The 20,166-nt window shown below is 46.5% G+C and overlaps 3 non-coding genes across 3 annotated transcripts; all 3 read left to right on the forward strand.

The window, feature by feature from the left end:
* The first annotated feature begins 7,686 nt into the window (after positions 1–7,686).
* On the forward strand, positions 7,687–7,758 carry TRNAQ-CUG. Its single transcript has one exon. It is a non-coding gene; the product is annotated as a tRNA-Gln (tRNA).
* A 2,237-nt stretch (positions 7,759–9,995) lies between these two features.
* On the forward strand, positions 9,996–10,067 carry TRNAQ-UUG. Its single transcript has one exon. It is a non-coding gene; the product is annotated as a tRNA-Gln (tRNA).
* A 3,282-nt stretch (positions 10,068–13,349) lies between these two features.
* On the forward strand, positions 13,350–13,421 carry TRNAQ-UUG. The gene has a single exon. It is a non-coding gene; the product is annotated as a tRNA-Gln (tRNA).
* The last annotated feature ends 6,745 nt before the right edge of the window (positions 13,422–20,166 follow it).

Genomic DNA, 20,166 nt, shown 5'->3' on the forward strand with positions numbered 1-20,166 from the left:
GTAGTCCCATTATTATGTATCAACTTGCCACCTATGGAATATCATACATATTACCCTCTAATAATGTCTGTGCCGTTTATCCATGATCATGCACAGTATGAACTATTGTATGTTTTAATATTTGTATCTTTAGTTGATTATATTCGCACTTCATTATTGCTGCACGCATGTTTTTAATATGTCATTTGTATCCAGGAGCGCGCAGTTGTGGGTGACGGCGCCGGCCGTCCTCTGCCCGCCCCCATAAAAGGACGCTTTTGCGTCATGACGTATTGAGCGGCCTGAGGAAGCGCAATCTCATGCGCGAAACGGCCGTCGCCGCTGCAACACTGTGTCCGCCCCTGGACCCCCGATGTATCCACTTCTAAGGAAGTTTCAATAAAGAACAGCTTTTGTATCCTGGTGAGTGCCGCAACTTCGTTGCTTTCTTCTCTCCCTCTCGTGCATTACAACTTACTTAGACCCCAGGTACAAACACAAAATAGCGGACATGTTACCAGCATCACAGAGGGCTGGCAGAATGCAGCATTTCCAGGCCTTGCTGTGAGAGATGCTGCATTCTGCTGTTGCGGGCGCTGGCAGAGGAATTTCCACCTACAGCGAAACAGGTGCGGGTACCAATCCTACCACGCCTGCAACAAGAGGGCGATTTGAAGATGTGTTGGTCACTTCGTATATGAGATCATTCTTGCAGTCAACCTATCGACAGCCGCACTCCAGATCCAGCCTCAGGGAACGCCTAGACCGACAGGTGTCTGACTACATCGGGTTAACGGCCAATGTGGACGCCCTGGAAGCGAGGAACCCCTGGACTACTGGGTGTGCAGGCTTGACCTGTGGCCAGAGCTGGCACAATTTGCCATGGAACTCTTGGCTTGCCCCTCATCGAGTGACCTGTCCAAAAAGATGTTCAGAGCAGCAGGGGGAATAGTGACCAATAAGCGCACCCACCTAGCTCACGACTCAGTGTGGACTGCTTCACATTTCTAAAAATGAATAAGTCATGTATCTCAGAGGAATTCAACACCTGTGATGACCACGTGTAATTGAATTTCCTCATACCACACACATATCCGCCACCACCCAGAACAAAGAATGGTCCTTGTCTTATGTATATCCAAAGACATAAAAGGCCTTTTATGTCAGGTGAATGCCTAATTTTTGAGGCGTCTACTCAAGTGGACTACAGTAAAAATTTTATCCAGTGACCGCCTAATGTACCTCCAGACACATAATCACTAGTTCTTTTCTGTCAGGTGAATGCCTAATTTTTGGAGCCTGTACTGGCCTACAGTAACATTTTTAGCCAGTGACCGCCTAATGTACCTCCAGCCACATAATTACAAGTTATTTTCTGTCAGATGAATGCCTAATTTTTGGGGTCTGTACTGGCCTACAGTAAAATTGTTATCCACTGACCATCTAATATACCTCCAGCCACATAATTACTTGTTCTTTTCTGTCAGTTGAATGCCTAATTTTTGGGGCCTGTACTGGCCTACAGTAAAATTGCTATCCACTGACCGTCTAATATACCTCCAGCCACAGAAACACTTGTTCTTTTCTGTCAGGTGAATGCCTAATTTTTGGGGCCTGTACTCCACTGGCCTACAGTAAAATTGTTATTCAGTGACCGCCTTATGTACCTCCAGCCACATAATTACTTGTTCTTTTCTGTCAGGTGAATGCCTAATTTTTGGGGCCGTCTAATATACCTCCAGCCACATAATTACTTGTTCTTTTCTGTCAGTTGAATGCCTAATTTTTGGGGCCTGTACTGGCCTACAGTAAAATTGTTATCCACTGACCGTCTAATATACCTCCAGCCACAGAAACACTTGTTCTTTTCTGTCAGGTGAATGCCTAATTTTTGGGGCTTGTACTCCACTGGCCTTCATTAAAATTGTTATTCAGTGACTGCCTAATGTACCTCCATCCACATAACCACTTGTTCTTTTCTGTCAAGTTAATGCCTAATTTTTAGGGCCTGTACTGGTCTACAGTAAAATTGTTATCCACTGACCATCTAATATACCTCCAGCCACATAATAACTTGTTCTTTTCTGTCAGGTGAATACCACATTTTTGGGGCCTGTACTCCCGTGGCCTAAAATAAAAATTTTGTAGGCTCCAGCAGGGCACATTTTTGAGAGTTTCCCTTTAAGACGCATAAAAATGGCAATGGTCCATGTTGTGGGACTATTTGTGCACTTCTAGTAAGTATTTGCTGGCTGCAAATATGACCTGAAGGTTTTTCATGTTCGCCTTCCGTTAAAGTGAATTGGGCCAGTTCGCGAAACGTCCCGACCGATGTACATCCATCACTACTCATCAGTCTTTCTCACTCCAATTTCACCCATCTCTATTGTATCCTTAAAGGCGTAAGCTACTTTCTGGCTACTGTTGACCGATGTGTTTGTAAATTGACTATATGGCACTTACTAATATAGCCTTTTTTTGAAATTGTGTGCCATGCCCATATTTCATAAGATATGCACCATGTTTGCGAAGTCTTTTATTCTGTCCGCACAGAGGTCTTGTCCATACAATAGCTGCAGATCATCCAGCCTCCTCTGTTCAAAGACGGGTTGCCAACAGTCCAGAAATTCCTGGACAATCTGTAAAAATAGTTTACTTTTTTGACTACGTCCATGAAAAAAAATGGATTTGTTGAGAATGGTGGAAATTGACTACATTATTTTGGTGGTAACTGTCATGATTTTATAGCCGCAAAGGTCTCATACTGTAGGTACACTGGCAGTGTAAGGCTATATGCACATGACCATTGTGTGTTTTGTGGTCCGCAAATCGCGGATCCGCAAAACACGGATGGCGTCCGTGTACGTTCCGCAATTTGCCGAACGGCACGGACTGCCTTTAATATAACTGCCTGTTCTTGGAATAGGACAGGCTATATTTTTTTTGCAGACCACGGAACAGAGCAACGGATGCAGACAGCACACAGAGTGCTGTCCGCATCTTTTGCAGCCCCATTGAAGTGAATGGGTCCGCATCCAAGCCGCCAAAACTGCGGCTTGGATGTGGACCAAAACAACTGCTGTGTGCATGAGGCCTAATACTGACAGTTCCAATGCAATACAATCAGGGGCTGACTGGCAACTTTTGGCCCAGGGGGCAAGTAACACCCAGAGGCCCACTGAGCCCCCCTCCTGCTTACCCATTTCCCCTGCCTCCTCCTGACCCCCCCCCCCCCTTGACACTTTCGTCAGCCATGTAAATTACAACATAGGAAAACAAAAAAGACTAAGGATGCTCCGATATATCAGCCGCCGAAAATGGCATTTTTGGTATAATGCCGAAAGTGTCATTTTCTGGCTGATACAGTGTTGCATCTGTGTATTCTCTCCTCCCTGCTGGGTGCTGCTCTGTGTCCGTCCCCCCCGTCCCCCCCGTCCCCCCCCATGACACCTGATGACTTTTGCAGAAGAAACTGTATATTGTGGGGCACGGTATATGCTTTATGTGTATAACATAAACATATTTCATATGAAAACTTACAATTACTTGGCTTGACCCTTGGGGATCTCGGACACCTCCACACTTTGGCCGGGGGCTTGGCGGAGCTGATGTGTTTTATCCTAATGAGAAAAATATCATAATAAGGATTTGGAGAAGGGGCAGAGGGATAGCAGAGCAGAGAGAGGCTGGTGCTGCTACTAGGGGCTCATACCATGGGGGAGTAATAAAGCCCACCATAATGCCCCCTTCCCAGTAGTAATAATTCTCCTTATAATAGACAGTGCCAAAAATACACCCTTGTAATGTCCCCAGTTGAGCTAATGTCCCCATAGTGCCCCCTATAATGTGCCAGTAGCCATAGGCCCCCCATATAATGTGCCAGTAGCCATAGCCCCCCATATAATGTGCCAGTACCCATAGCCCCCCCATATAATGTGCCAGTAGCCATAGGCCCCCCTATAATGTGCCAGTACCCATAGCCCCCCCTATATAATGTGCCAGTAGCCATACCCCCCCCATAATGTGCCAGTAGCCATAGCCCCCCTATAATGTGCCGGTAGCCAGATAGGGCCCCCCTATAATGTGCCAGTAGCCATATAGGGCCCCCCTATAATGTGCCAGTAGTCATAGCCCCCCCAATAATGTGCCAGTAGCCATATAGAGACCCCCCTATAATGTGCCAGTAGCCATATAGGGCCCCCCTATAATGTGCCAGTAGTCATAGCCCCCCCCCCCATATAATGTGCCAGTAGCCATAGCCCCCCCTATAATGTGCCAGTAGCCAGAGAGGGCCCCCCTATAATGTGCCAGTAGCCAGATAGGGGCCCTCCTATAATGTGCCAGTAGCCAGATAGGGGCCCCCCCTATAATGTGCCAGTAGCCAGATAGGGCCCCCCTATAATGTGCCAGTAGCCATATAGGGCCCCCCTATAATGTGCCAGTAGCCATATAGGGCCCCCCTATAATGTGCCAGTAGCCATAGCCCCCCCATATAATGTGCCAGTAGCCATAGCCCCCCCATATAATGTGCCAGTAGCCAGATAGGGCCCCCCTATAATGTGCCAATAGCCCATAGGCCCCCCACTATAATGTGCCAGTAGCCACAGAGGGCCCCCCTATAATGTGGCAGTAGCCCATAGGCCCCCCCACTATAATGTTCCAGTAGCCAGAGAGGGCCCCCCTATAATGTGCCAGTAGCCAGATAGGGGCCCCCCCTATAATGTGCCAGTAGCCAGATAGGGCCCCCCCTATAATGTGCCAGTAGCCAGATAGGGCCCCCCCTATAATGTGCCAGTAGCCAGATAGAGCCCCCTATCAGTGACAGAAATGAGAAGAAGAAGAAAAAAAAGCCAGTCAGACTTATACTTACCTCCTACCTCCAGCACCTTCACTGAAATACTCCCGTCCCGCCTCCAGCGCTGCTGTCGATGTCCTTACTTTACGGCCGCGCAGCGGCTTAGTCAGGCGGCGCGATGACGTCATCGCGTCGCCTGCGCCGGTCCGGCGGCCTCTCTGATAGGCTGCCGGCCGCACGCCTCCCCTGCTCCCCGTCTCCCTCCGCAGGCCGCAGTGCTGAGCCTGACAGACTCAGTCACAGATCATTCCAGCCCAGCCGGCCGGCCGGCCAGGACAATGAGCTAACAGAGAGGCCCGGGGGGCAATTGCCCCCCTGCCCCCCAGCCCAGTCTGCCCCTGAATACAATACACAAATACTAGGCCGCTCAGTGAAGGGAGGGTCGCACCCTTTCTTCCCCTTAGGGCACACCCTGGGTTTGGGTGTTCTCCTGTTTGCTGGTGGTTCTGGGTGCCCTTCGTGTCAGTGAGTTTCAGGGGTGCAAGGCAGGGTTCTTGTGAAGGTGGCAAAATATGTTGCATGCAATGAAAAGGCTGGTTTTGGAGGTAACAGATAAACAGATTTATTAGCAACTTCAGCAGTTCACAAATACACGTGCTGGCAGTGGTAGGCACAGTTCTTATCATACAGATTGTATAGGCAGCTTATAAAGCTGTGTATAGGGGATGTAGACAGTATAAAGGTCCCCTCTGAGATCTCTCCAGATACCCTGCGCAATCCTCCAAATTCGGCCAAGTGGTGTAACTGTTCTCTTTCACTTTCTCTATATCCTTATTTCCACAGTGCCCTCAGCAGGATGCAGTTTTCTAACAGATGGCCAGTCTGTACTTTTAATATAATGAAGGACCTGAGGCTTATTGCCCAAAATGCAGGTAAGCCTAGAGCCAAAGTACAGGCATTACCTTTTCTGACAAATAGTTTGCACTCTTCCTGGTATGGCAACTAATACTTCTTAGGGCATAGCTATAGGGAAAGCAGGGGAAGCGACTGTTTTGGAGCCCAGACCCACAAGGGGCCCTCTCAGAAAGAAGACTAAAAGATTTTATTGTCAGGGCCCCCTCAATAGTATTATACAATGACATTATATACACTGACACTGTAGGAAACGGATGGAGCGGCTGCTGGGCCTTGTCTGAGAGCTCAGTCTTGACTAGCCACCGGAGTGGGGGTTGCACATGAGTTGGGTTGCGAACAAGTTGGTGGGGGTGGGAGCCGGCGTTCAAAATCTCCCAACCACACACTCTCCTGCAGCTTCTTACATAGGCCATAAGCTCAATATCTCCCACCCACATGTTCTACAACAGCTTCTCACATATGCCGATGCTGCTGCTGCCTAAAACAACCAATAACAAAGCTCCTTACAGAAAGGGACAGGCTGCCGGAGCATTTGGTGCACCACTTTCAAGATACAGAGGAGGAGACTCCTGCAGTGGCGCGTGGTTTTCACCCAGAGGTGCCGGCAGGGTAAGCGGCCTAGCTGGGCAGTGGGGTCCCTGATGTTTCAGTGGTGGGCAGTGGGCTTTAGCGGGGGCCCCAGCTCTGAGACCTCCGCTGATCTCTATAACAAGCAGTCTGAAACACTCCACAGAGCTGTACCTCTCACTGCTGAGCGCCGTAGCGAAGACAGTCTCAATATAAAGTCTATGGGATGTCCTCACCATCCTGCTCATCGGTAGGGAGTAGCAGTGCTCTGCTGAGCTCTTCAGATGGCTTGTTATAGAGATCAGCAGGGGTCTCAGAGTTGTGATCTCCGTTATCAACACTTTTGATATGCATATCAACAGTGTAAAAGTATAGTAAATGTACAGTGTTGGACATGGGGGCCTGCCTGGGGGTCCTGAGCACACGGGGGATTCTTCTTCATTGGATACAGGCAGCCTATTATAGCTAAATTATAAATTACATGGAAGACATACTATTGGACTGTAGTATTCAGGTTAAATTGCCGCGTTGGCACTTTGTGATATATAAGTGGATTTTGGGTTGCAGTTTGGGCACCTGGTCTCTAAAAGGTTTGCCATCACAGTACTAGATGGTCCCAAAGGGGATATAATAAAACCGTATAGCTGTTATCATGTATGAACGTTTAGACCTCGTTCAAACTGTGGGTTTTCTGTACCGATTTCAGCACCAAAAACCGCCTCCCATTGTGGCCAATGAGGGACACAGTGCCATCCATAGCCAATAGTTTAATTCTGTATGGATTTCCAGATCATACCAAAAAAGGCATGGTGAAAACTGTGGCAGGTGATGGATTATCCCCACCACTTTCAAAATGCAAAACCATGGGCAGCCTTTAGGTTTCTGCAGTAGGTTTTTGTGGTAGAAAAATCTGCCCTATGAGCTTACTCTTTGTAATTTTAATATAAAAATATTAAAAAGTAAATATGTTTTGTATCCAATGAGACAGATAAAAGCCAATCTCCATTGATTATTAAATGGGTTGTCCAAGCTGATCAAACATAACAAAAAAATGAATAAAACTTACCTGTCTAATCCATGCTGCTTCAAGCACCACCACTCCTCTGCCTCCTTTCGCTCTTCATTTACCTGACTGCAGTGGTGATGTGCCCATACTGTATACATACATGACTTTTACAGCCAGTCACTGGCCTCAGCAGTATGTGGCATACGACCATAGGGAGGCAGAGGAGCAGGGGTATGGGTCCAAGGGGTAATTATGGAACAACTCCTTTAAGATTTCATTTTCTGAGGTAATTCTTGTAAGTCCCAAAAATTACCTGCAAATATGTTTAGATCTATAATTACTTCTGACTTGTGCTTTGCTACTCCACCCAATCCTGATCTAAACGTGTTCTTAGACAAGATTAGCACAGTGCTTTGTCAAAAGAGGTTCCATGGTGTAATGGTTAGCACTCTGGACTCTGAATCCAGCGGTCCGAGTTCAAATCTCGGTGGAACCTTGTGTTTTTTATATCATGCTGGCAGACAAAATTATACAGAAGAATGTATTCAATTATGCTACATTTAAAGCAAAATTTCATTACAGAGGCAAAGTTCCTTATATAAGGCCAATGTGTCCCCACTACATTTCTCCTTATGGATTAACCCCTTAAGGACTCATTTTCACATTAAGGACCAGGCCATTTTTTGCAAATCTGACCAGTGTCACTTTATATGTGGTGATAACTTTAAAACACTTTGACTTATCCAGGCCATTCTGAGACTGTTTTTTCGTCACATATTGTACTTCATGACACTGGTAAAATGGAGTAAAAAAAAAAATCATTTTTATTTATAAATAAATACCAAATTTACCAAAAATTGGGAAAAATTTGCACATTTTTAAGTTTCAATTTCTCTACTTCTATAATACATAGTAATACCTCCAAAAATAGTTATTACTTTACATTCCCCATATGTCTATTTCATGTTTGGATCATTTTGGGAATGATATTTTATTTTTTGCGTATGTTACAAGGCTTAGAAGTTTAGAAGTAAATCTTGACATTTCTCAGAGATTTTCAAAAACCAACTTTTTAAGGACCAGTTCAGGTCTGAAGTCACTTTGTGAAGCTTACATGATAGAAACCACCAGTGGCGTAGCGTGGGTTGCCAGCACCCGGGGCAAGCCAAAAATTGCGCCCCCCCCTACCCCAGGCACGCCCCTTTTAACAGATACTGTAGTAGATCACTAGCAGTCCTATGTAACACCACAGATAACACAGTGATAACTCTGAGTACAGATAATGTAGTAGATGGGTGTGAGCCCCCAGAATTCAGAACACGCACAGTGTGACCTGAAGTCTGGGGCCAGGATGCAGCAGGGTGGGCCAAATTCTCAATCTCCTCCCCCAACCCTACCGTGAAACAGATATATGCATGGACATTATTATTACAGTATAATACCGCCCCATACCTGTTACATCCAGTGACGTCTACTGTGATGTAGACTCTCCTCGACGTCTTCATTCAGAGATAAGACCGCCATGATACTTTCTTTCAGCCGCTTCTCGTCTCTGCAGAGTTTCACAGAATTTTTTTTAGGTTCCTCACTTTACTCTCATCCTCTCCTTCCTGGTGTCTCAACAACTCATCCTGCTGCCCCCCAATACTGTGCTAGAGCCAGACAGATAGTCCCCCATTCCTCATAATATTATTTCCCCTGTATATTATAATAGCCCCCTCTTTATTATTAATATAATGGCCCCCTCTGTATTATTAATATAATGTCCCCGCTTTATTATTAATATAATGTCCCCCTCTTTATTATTAATATAATGGCCCCCTCTTTATTATTAATATAATGGCCCCCTCTTTGTTATTAAAGAGGGGGCCATTATATTAATAATAAAGAGGGGGCCAGTACATTAATAATAAGGAGGGGGTCATTACATTAATAATAAAGAGGGGGTCATTAAATTAATAATAAAGAGGGGGCCATTATATTAATAATAAAGAGGGGGCCATTACATTAATAATAAAGAGGGGGCCATTACATTAATAACAAAGAAGGGGACATTACATTAATACTAATGTATTGGCCACCTATTTATTATTAATATAATGTCCCCCTCTTTGTTATTAATATAATGGCCGCCTTGTCAGCGCGTCATTAGGGAAAGACAGCAACCCTATGCTCCTTCTCGGATCTGCACCTCTTTTGTGAGACGCTGGGACTTCCTATACCTGCAATGTCGGACAGGGAGATTGAACCCCCTGTCGCACCGCAGCCCCGGATTTGGTCCCAGGCGGCTAAAGAGAAGAGCGGGACCGAACACGACTTCATCCTCATCTACACAGGGTCCATCCTCACCAGGGCATTGGTCAGCAGATTGACCATCACCATGCTGCTTCAAGCACCACCACTCCTCTGCCTCCTTCCGCTCTTCATTTACCTGACTGCAGTGGTGATGTGCCCATACTGTATACATACATGACTTTTATAGCCAGTCACTGGCCTCAGCAGTATGTGGCATACGACCATAGGGAGACAGAGGAGCAGGGGTATGGGTCCAAGGGGTAATTATGGAACAACTTCTTTAAGATTTCATTTTCTGAGGTAATTCTTGTAAGTCCCAAAAATTACCTGCAAATATGTTCAGATCTATAATTACTTCTGACTTGTGCTTTGCTACTCCACCCAATCCTGATCTAAACGTGTTCTTAGACAAGATTAGCACAGTACTTTGTCAAAAGAGGTTCCATGGTGTAATGGTTAGCACTCTGGACTTTGAATCCAGCGATCCAAGTTCAAATCTCGGTGGAACCTTATATTTTTTATATCATGCTGCCAGACAAAATTATACAGAAGAATGTATTCAATTATGCTACATTTAAAGCAAAATTTCATTCCAGAGACAAAGTTCCTTATATAAGGCCAATGTGTCCCCACTACATTTCTTTTTATGGATTAAGGGACAAAAATCTTTCCAGAAAGAACAAAATTATGGTAAAGTGAACCAGCTTTTTAATAGAACCATTATAGAAAAATGATGGAAAATTATGGGCAAATAAGGTGTGCCTGGTTTACTGAGAATATAGGATTAAACCATACCTATATATAAAAGTTTCATTGCCTAGATGGACGGTTAAAAATAACAAAATAAATCTTTATTGAAAACTTTTATAGTAAAATCGCTCAGCTTGTATTGCCTTACTAAAATCACCAAGAAAGACAGGCAGATCGGGAGTAGTTTCTGAATAAGACTATGGTATGTGTTCAGTCTAGTCAGCACTAAACATGGTCAGAGCAGGAGGTATGCTTATGGATTTTAGCAATACCTATATATGCACACTAAAGTACAACTTCTCTGCTTTGGCCAGGTTCCCTTAATAAAATTATACTACCACCATTCACTGGACATACAGAGATATTCCAGTGGTGTGTACCAAAGATGCACATGCTCTTCGCCTAGAGTGGGTGTAAAGTCCTACTATATCAGCGATATGTCCGTGTGGCTACTGTCATTACTGGCCAGGTGAGGGGATATCCCCTCACTATTGAACGCAGCAGCTCTCCATCCCCCACAGATACCTGGGCTAGCTCCCCAAGCCCTCCTCTGCTAGCTGAAATACCCTCTCCCTCTACTCCTGATCCCCCACATTCCTGGGAAGTATACCTCAGCCAATTCCCTACAAAAGAGGACTTTTGGATGCTCATATCTGAAGTTAAGGGGGCCTGTAGAGCAGAGATTGCCGCCATCCATACTGACATTAAGCACATTCGACCGGGTGGACTCACTTGAAAACGCATATGATGACACCAGACAGTGCATTTCCCCCTCCACAAGTCTGTAACATCACAGCTCTCAGGGAAACGGGTCGAAACCTGGAGGACCTCGACAACAGGGGCCGTAGAAATAATATCAGAGTCTGGGGTCTTCCGGAGGCAACTGGGGATGAGGACCTTTTTGTCACCTTGGAGGCTATCTTTAATATGATTCTTGGAGAGCCGCCCTCGCACAAGATTAAATTGGCCAGATCCCACAGAGCGCTCAACCCAATGGCACCTCCACTCGGCTCAGGGACATAATCTGCTGTGTCCATTATTACACCCTCAAAGAGGCCATTATGACAAAGGTCCGGGCTCTACATAATTTTGAATTCGACGGAGCCCCAGTGCAGTTTTTCCCTGACCTCTCCTTGCTTACCCTGCAAAAAACTACACATCTACAGGCCCTCCTCACATTGCTGCTAGACCGTCAAATAGCATACCGATGGGGATTTCCATTTGCCTTGTCAGAGCGTCATCAGGGAAAGACAGCAACCCTATGCTCCTTCTCGGATCTGCACCTCTTTTGTGAGACGCTGGGACTTCCTATACCTGCAATGTCGGACTGGGAGATTGAACCCCCTGTCCCACCGCAGCCCCGGATTTGGTCCCAGGCGGCTAAAGAGAAGAGGGGGACCGAACACGACTTCATCCTCATCTACACGGGGTCCATCCTCACCAGGGCATTGGTCACCAGATTGACCATCACCATCACCATGCTGCTTCAAGCACCACCACTTCTCTGCATCCTTCCACTCTTCATTTACCTAACTGCAGTGGTGATGTGCCCATACTGTATACATACATGACATAGGAACATAGAACATAGAATGTGTCGGCAGATAAGAACCATTTGGCCCATCTAGTCTGCCCAATATACTAAATACTATGGACAGCCCCTGGCCCTATCTTATATGAAGGATGGCCTTATGCCTATCCCATGCATGGTTAAATTCCTCCGCTGTATTTGCAGCTACCACTTCTGCAGGAAGGCAATTCCATGCATCCACTACTCTCTCAGTAAAGTAATACTACCTGATATTACTTTTAAACCTTTGCCCCTCTAATTTAAAACTATGTCCTCTTGTAGCAGTTTTTCATCTTTTAAATATTCTCTCCTCTTTTACCTTGTTGATTCCCTTTATGTATTTAAAAGTTTCTATCATCTCCCCTCTGTCTCGTCTTTCTTCCAAGCTATACATGTTAAGGTCCTTTAATATTTCCTGGTAAGTTTTATCCTGCAATCCATGTACCAGTTTAGTAGCTCTTCTCTGAACTCTCTCCAGAGTATCAATATCCTTCTGTAGGTATGGTCTCCAGTACTGAGCACAATACTCCAAATGAGGTCTCACTAGTGCTCTGTAGAGCGGCATGAGCACCTCCCTCTTTCTACTGGTAATTCCTCTCCCTATACACCCGAGCATTCTGCTAGCATTTCCTGCTGCTCTGTGACATTGTCTGCCTACCTTTAAGTCTTCTGAAATAATGACCCCTAAATCCCTTTCCTCAGATACTGAGGTTAGGACTGCATCACTGATTTTATATTCTGCTCCTGGGTTTTTACGTCCCAGGTGCATTATCTTGCACTTATCAGCATTAAATTTTAGTTGCCAGATTTTTGACCATTCATCTAGTTTTCCTAAGTCCTTTTCCATTTGGTGTATCCCTCCAGGAACATCAACCCTGTTACAAATCTTTGTGTCATCAGCAAAAAGACACACATTAACATTGAGGCCTTCTGCAATTTCGCTGATAAAGATATTAAACAATATGGGTCCCAGAACAGATCCCTGAGGTACCCCACTGGTAACAAGACCTTGGTCTGATTATACTCCATTGACTACAACCCTCTGTTGCCTGTCCCTCAGCCACTGCCTAATCCATTCAACAATATGGGAGTCCAAGCCCAAAGACTGCACTTTATTGATAAGCCTTCTATGTGGGACAGTATCAAAAGCCTTACTAAAGTCTAGATAAGCGATGTCTAGAGAAGCGATGTCCTCCATCTATTATTTTAGTCACTGGCCTCAGCAGTCACTGGCCTCAGCAGTATGTGGCATACGACCATAGGGAGGCAGAGGAGCAGCGTATGGGTCCAAGGGGTAAGCATGGGACAACTCCTTTAAGATTTCATTTTCTGAGGTAATTCTTGTAAGTCCCAAAAATTACCTGCAAATATGTTCAGATCTATAATTACTTCTGACTTGTGCTTTGGTACTCCACCCAATCCTGATCTAAACTTGTTCTTAGACAAGATTAGCACAGTACTTTGTCAAAAGAGGTTCCATGGTGTAATGGTTAGCACTCTGGACTTTGAATCCAGCGATCCGAGTTCAAATCTCGGTGGAACCTTGTATTTTTTATATCATGCTGCCAGACAAAATTATACAGAAGAATGTATTCAATTATGCTACATTTAAAGCAAAATTTTAATTACAGAGACAAAGTTCCTTATATAAGGCCAATGTGTCCCCACTACATTTCTCTTCATGGATTAAGGGACAAAAATCTTACCAGAAAGAACAAAATTATGGTACAGTGGACCAGCTTTTTAATAGAACCATTATAGAAAAATTATGGAAAATTATGGGCAAATAAGGTGTGCTTGGTTTACTGAGAATGTGGGATTAAACCATACCTAAACAGCTTCAGTGCCTAGATGGACGGTTAAAAGTAACAAAATAAATCTTTATTGAAAACTTTTATAGTAAAATCACTCAGGTTGTATTGCCTTACTAAAATCACCAAGATGTGGCAGATCGGGAGTAGTTTCTGAATAAGACTATGGTATGTGTTCAGTCTAGACAGCACTAAACATGCGTCATATAGAAGAAACCGCAGCACTCTCCTGTCTTCAATTCAGTGGAATTTATTTCACCAGCAAAAAAATGCGACGTTTCGACCGTCAAGGTCTTTCTCAAGCAACATGTTGCTTGAGAAAGACCTTGACGGTTGAAACGTCGCATTTTTTTGCTGGTGAAATAAATTCCACTGAATTGAAGACAGGAGAGTGCTGCGGTTTCTTCTATATGACGCATCCAAGGGGGAACTTCTGACTGGCTCCCAACACGGCTGGCACCACCACAAGATAAGACTTTAATTTTTCGTTGTGCTGCTATACGCATTTTTTACTATGATTTACTCAGCACTAAACATGGTCAGAGCAGGAGGTATGCTTATGGATTTTAGCAATACCTATATATGCACCCTAAGGTACAACTTCTCTGCTTTGGCCAGGTTCCCCTAGTAAAATTATACTACCACCATTCACTGTACATACAGAGATATTCCAGTGGTGTGTACCAAAGATGCACTACAGAGTCACATGCTCTTCGCCTAGAGTGGGTGTAAAGTCCTACTATATCAGCGATATGTCCGTGTGGCTACTGTCATTAATGGCCAGGTGAGGGGATATCTCCTCACTATTGAACGCAGCAGCTCTCCATCCCCCACAGACAGTGTCGGACTGGGGTACCTAGGGCCCACCTGTAAAATTTATTTTGGGTGCCCACCGTACGGATACATTCAAATATAATAAACAAGTTTTTTATATGAGCACAGGCTGGTTGAGGGGCTGCACATTGAATATATGTATGTAGTGCAGTAAATCTAATGTGTTATGTGTCACTTGTGCAGGGGGTGGGATACTAGGGGCCCATCTTGCTCAGGAACCCACCGGGGGATTCCCCTGTACCCCTGTGGGCCAGTCCAAGCCTGCCCACAGATACCTGGGCTAGCTCCCCAAGTCTTCCTCCGCTAGCTGCTATACCCTATCCCGCCACTCCTGATCCCCACATTCCTGGGAAGTATACCTGTAACGGTCACGTCCACACACACACAGGGGGGAGGATAGTGACCACTGCGCTCTACCCTCACCCCTGACCCTGCCTACTTGCATCACGAGTCCTTATGACAGGGGACAACTGGATGGCAGTCCCTAACTTAGAATATGTGCAGGGAAGACTGACGAGACAAATAACGGATAGTGAACGGTCAAAACCAAGAGAGCTACACAGTACAGAGGGATAAGCAAAGAATGGTCAGGAGAAGCCGGGGTCAAATACCAGGAGAGTAGAGAAGTACAACAGGAGTCCGCAAAGAATAGTCAGGTGGAAGCTGAGGTCAAAATACCAGGAGGGATGCGCAGTACAGGAGGAGCAGGCAAATGATCGCCAGGGAACAGGATCAGGTAAGCATACAGGTATCCAACAAATCGCCAGGAACCTAAAATTAACAGGCAACCTGTGGCCAGCAGGCTGCCTGTTAAATACTAGCTAACTGGGGTCATGTGATGTGGCCAGCGTCACATGACCCGCAGCAGGAAGTACAGCTGAGCACCGAGTGCCCAGCTCGGTGCTCAGACCTCGCCTGGTTGCTGGGGGAACTGGGGACGCCGGCGGCACGGAGGAGACATGCGCGGCCGGTCTGTCCCGCCCCTATCACCAAGGAGACGAGGACGCGCTCAGCTCCTGCACAGAAATGGGACGCCGGCGGCGCTGAGGAGAGTGAGCGCCTCAGCGTCTCGTTACAATACCTCAGCCAATTCCCTACAAAAGAGGACTTTTGGATGCTCATATCTGAAGTTAAGGGGGCCTGTAGAGCAGAGATTGCATCCGCACTGACATTAAGCACATTCGACCGGGTGGACTCACTTGAAAACGCACATGATGACACCAGACAGTACATATCCACCCTCCACAAGTCTGTAACATCTCAGCTCTCAGGGAAATGGGTCGACACCTGAAGGACCTCGACAACAGGGGCCGTAGAAATAATATCAGAGTCTGGGGTCTTCCGGAGGCAACTGGGGATGAGGACCTTTTTGTCACCTTGGAGGCTATCTTTAATATGATTCTTGGAGAGCCACCCTCGCACAAGATTAAATTGGCCAGATCCCACAGAGCGCCCAACCCAAGGGCACCTCCACTCGGCTCAGGGACATAATCTGCTGTGTCCATGATTACACCCTCAAAGAGGCCATTATGACAAAGGTCCAGGCTCTACGTAATTTTGAATTAGACGGAGCCCCAGTGAAGTTTTTCCCTGACCTCTCCTGGCTTACCCTGCAAAAAACGAGACACCTACAGCCCCTCTTTACATTGCTGCCAGACCGTCAAATAGCATACCGATGGGAATTTCCATTTGCCTTGTCAGCGCGTCATCAGGAAAACACAGCAACCCTATGCTCCTTCTCGGATCTGCACCTCTTTTGTGAGAAGCTGGGACTTCCTATACCTGCAATGTCGGACTGGGAGATCATTGGTCACCAGATTGACCATAAACATCACCATGCTGCTTCAAGCACCACCACTCCTCTGCCTCCTTTCGCTCTTCATTTACCTGACTGCAGTGGTGATGTGCCCACAGGGCTGCCATCAGAAATTTTGGGGCCCCTTACACAGCTCAAGGCCTGGGCCCCCCCTTCTACCCCGCCCCTTTAGAATCCGTCCTGACTCCACCTCCCCTCCACCCCCAAGGACCTACCCCCAATTTCATAATTTTTTTACAACTACAAAGACAGTAAAAAGTGATAATCAGCGATTTCTGTAAGGAATTCATTTTTGACCAAATAATATGAAGCCTGCTACCACGACAAGGTAGACTCTTTTAAGCAGGTCCCTACACTAACACTAACTACACTACCTGTTCTAATCTGCCCAGCAATCTTCCCCTGGCACATTTAAGAAAAAACACCTTAAAAGCACAAGGTTTACTGTTACAGTGTTATGGGGGAATCTGTGGATGACTTACTGTTATGGGGGGAATCTGTGGAGGACTTACTGTTATGGGGGGATCTGTGGATGACTTACTGTTATGGGGGGAATCTGTGGATGACACACTTATGGGGGGATCTGTGGATGGCACACTGTTATGGGGGAATCTGTGGATGACACACTGTTATGGGGGAATCTGTGGATGACACACTGTTATGGGGGATCTGTGGATGACACACTGTTATGGGGGATCTGTGGATGACACACTGTTATGGGGGAATCTGTGGATGACACACTGTTATGGGGGATCTGTGGATGACACACTGTTATGGGGGATCTGTGGATGACACACTGTTATGGGAGGATCTGTGGATGACACTGTTATGGGGGAATCTGTGGATGACACACTGTTATGGGGGAATCTGTGGATGACACACTGTTATGGGGGAATCTGTGGATGACACACTTATGGGGGGATCTGTGGATGGCACACTGTTATGGGGGAATCTGTGGATGACACACTGTTATGGGGGAATCTGTGGATGACACACTGTTATGGGGGATCTGTGGATGACACACTGTTATGGGGGATCTGTGGATGACACACTGTTATGGGGGAATCTGTGGATGACACACTGTTATGGGGGATCTGTGGATGACACACTGTTATGGGAGGATCTGTGGATGACACTGTTATGGGGGATCTGTGGATGACACTGTTATGGGGGAATCTGTGGATGACACTGTTATGGGGGATCTGTGGATGACACTGTTATGGGGGATCTGTGGATGACGAACACTGTTATGGGGGAATCTGTGGATGACACACTGTTATGGGGGAATCTGTGGATGACACACTGGTTTGAGGAATCTGTGGATGACACTGTTATGGGGATCTGTGGATGACACACTGTTATGGGGATCTGTGGATGACACTGTTATGGGGGATCTGTGGAGGACACACTGTTATGGGGGATCTGTGGATGACACTGTTATGGGGGATCTGTGGAGGACACACTGTTATGGGGGATCTGTGGATGACACTGTTATGGGGGATCTGTGGATGACACACTGTTATGGGGGGATCTGTGGATGACACACTATTATGGGGGAATCTGTGGATGACACACTGTTATGGGGGATCTGTGGATGACACTGTTATGGGGGATCTGTGGATGACGAACACTGTTATGGGGGAATCTGTGGATGACACACTGTTATGGGGGAATCTGTGGATGACACACTGTTATGAGGAATCTCTGGATGACACTGTTATGGGGGGATCTGTGGATGACACACTGTTATGGGGGGGATCTGTGGATGACACACTGTTATGGGGGATCTGTGGATGACACTGTTATGGGGGATCTGTGGATGACGAACACTGTTATGGGGGAATCTATGGATGACGAACACTGTTATGGGGGAATCTGTGGATGACACACTGTTATGAGGAATCTGTGGATGACACTGTTATGGGGATCTGTGGATGACACACTGTTATGGGGATCTGTGGATGACACTGTTATGGGGGATCTGTGGAGGACACACTGTTATGGGGGGATCTGTGGATGACACACTGTTATGGGGATATGTGGATGACACTCAACCACTCTCAAACCCAACTGGTCAAACTTGTTAAATGGATCCCAAACACAATATGCACAATAACACCCCCCACCCCCTCCAACACTTAATTAACCCCTTCATGGCCTAAACATTTTTTTCAAAGCTGAACACAAAGCTAAATAGGGCTGGGTGGGCTGGCAAGGGAGGGGTTAATAACAATTATGGAGGATCATGGCCCTATGGGATAATCCAGAAAACAGCTTTGCATTTTACCCCTGAGCAAAGACCACACAACAAGTTGGACATGCAGTACTTTTAGTCCGGCGGCCTTTCGCTATGCACTGCCGTGCTGGGCCAGAGCTCCACCCCCGTCCCCATTATAGTCAATGAGGACGGAGCGGTGGTCCGGCAAAATAACGGCAGGACGGATCTGACAGGGTGAACAGCCTGTCGGATCCGTCCTGCCGCTAGTTTGAAAGTAGCCTTAAAATCTCATGGCTTCTAAGCACCAGATTGGGTGGTCTTCACAGTCATCTGTCACTTCTCTTATCTCTCTGCTCCTGTCCCTTAATCTTATCACTGCTGCAAAAGCATCAGCCTCAGTGTAAACTGTTCTGGTGACTCACGGCTCTTTTAACTCAAAGAATCGAATGAGTCTCTAACTAAGTCGGATCTTTAGATTCTTTTAAAGGGTTTCTACCACATCGTTTTGACATAATTAGCTATCAGACACTAGCGATCCTCTAGTGTCTCCTCTACCAAACAATCCTAATATAATAGCTTTTATATATTATAATAGCTTTTTGTGCAGCCGTTTCCATAAAAAACGAACTTTTATTGATATGCTAATGAGCCTCTAGGTGCTATGGGGGCGTCTTTTCAGCACCTAGAGGCTCAGTCTACCTTCACAAATGCCGCCCAGCGCGTCCCTCCAGCACGCCCATCTCCTCTGGAATGCTATCCTACTTCTGAGTCAGTGGACAAATTCTCGCGCCTGCGCCGTGCGCGTCTGTCTTCGGCGCAGTAAATGTCTGACCGCTGCCTGCACAGACATCTCGGTCATCGGCGCAGGCGCAGTGAATGTCTGACCGCTCCCTGCACAGACATCTCCACTGCGCCTGCGCCGATGACCGAGATGTCTGTGCAGGCAGCGGTCAGACATTCACTGCGCCTGCGCCGAAGACAGATGCACCGAAGACAGAGGTAGGATCACATTCCAGAGGAGATGGGCGTGCTGGAGGGACGCGCTGGGCGGCATTTTGTGAAGGTAGACTGAGCCTCTAGGTGCTGAAAAGACGCCCCCTCATAGCACCTAGAGGCTTATTAGCATATCAATAAATGTTCATTTTTTATGGAAACGGCTGCACAAAAAGCTATTATAATAGCATTGTTTGGTAGAGCAGACACTAGCGGATCGCTAGTGTCTGATAGCTAATTATGTCAAAACGATGTGGTAGAAACCCTTTAACCTGTGACTCATCCGATTCTTTCTTAGACTCCCTGTACAGTGTGTGACTCAGAGCAGCTAGTGCTTGCCTTGCCTCAGCTCTGATTGGTTGGTGGGCGGGGAGGGGAGGGGCTGGCAGAAGCAGCTTCCACTCTAGGATCAGATTACACTCCTCCCGAGTCCCTCCCTGCTGCCAGCGGCTCCGCTATTGTGTGCTGTGACTCACTGACTCAGCTCTGATTGGTTGGTGGGCGGGGAGGGGAGTGACTGGCAGAAGCAGCTTCCACTCTAGGATCAGTTTACACTCCTCCCGAGTCCCTCCCTGCTGCCAGCGGCTCTGCTATTGTGTGCTGTGTGACTCACTGAC

This window comes from Bufo gargarizans, chromosome 1, assembly GCF_014858855.1.
Source record: "Bufo gargarizans isolate SCDJY-AF-19 chromosome 1, ASM1485885v1, whole genome shotgun sequence".
In the NCBI taxonomy this organism is placed as follows: domain Eukaryota; kingdom Metazoa; phylum Chordata; class Amphibia; order Anura; family Bufonidae; genus Bufo; species Bufo gargarizans.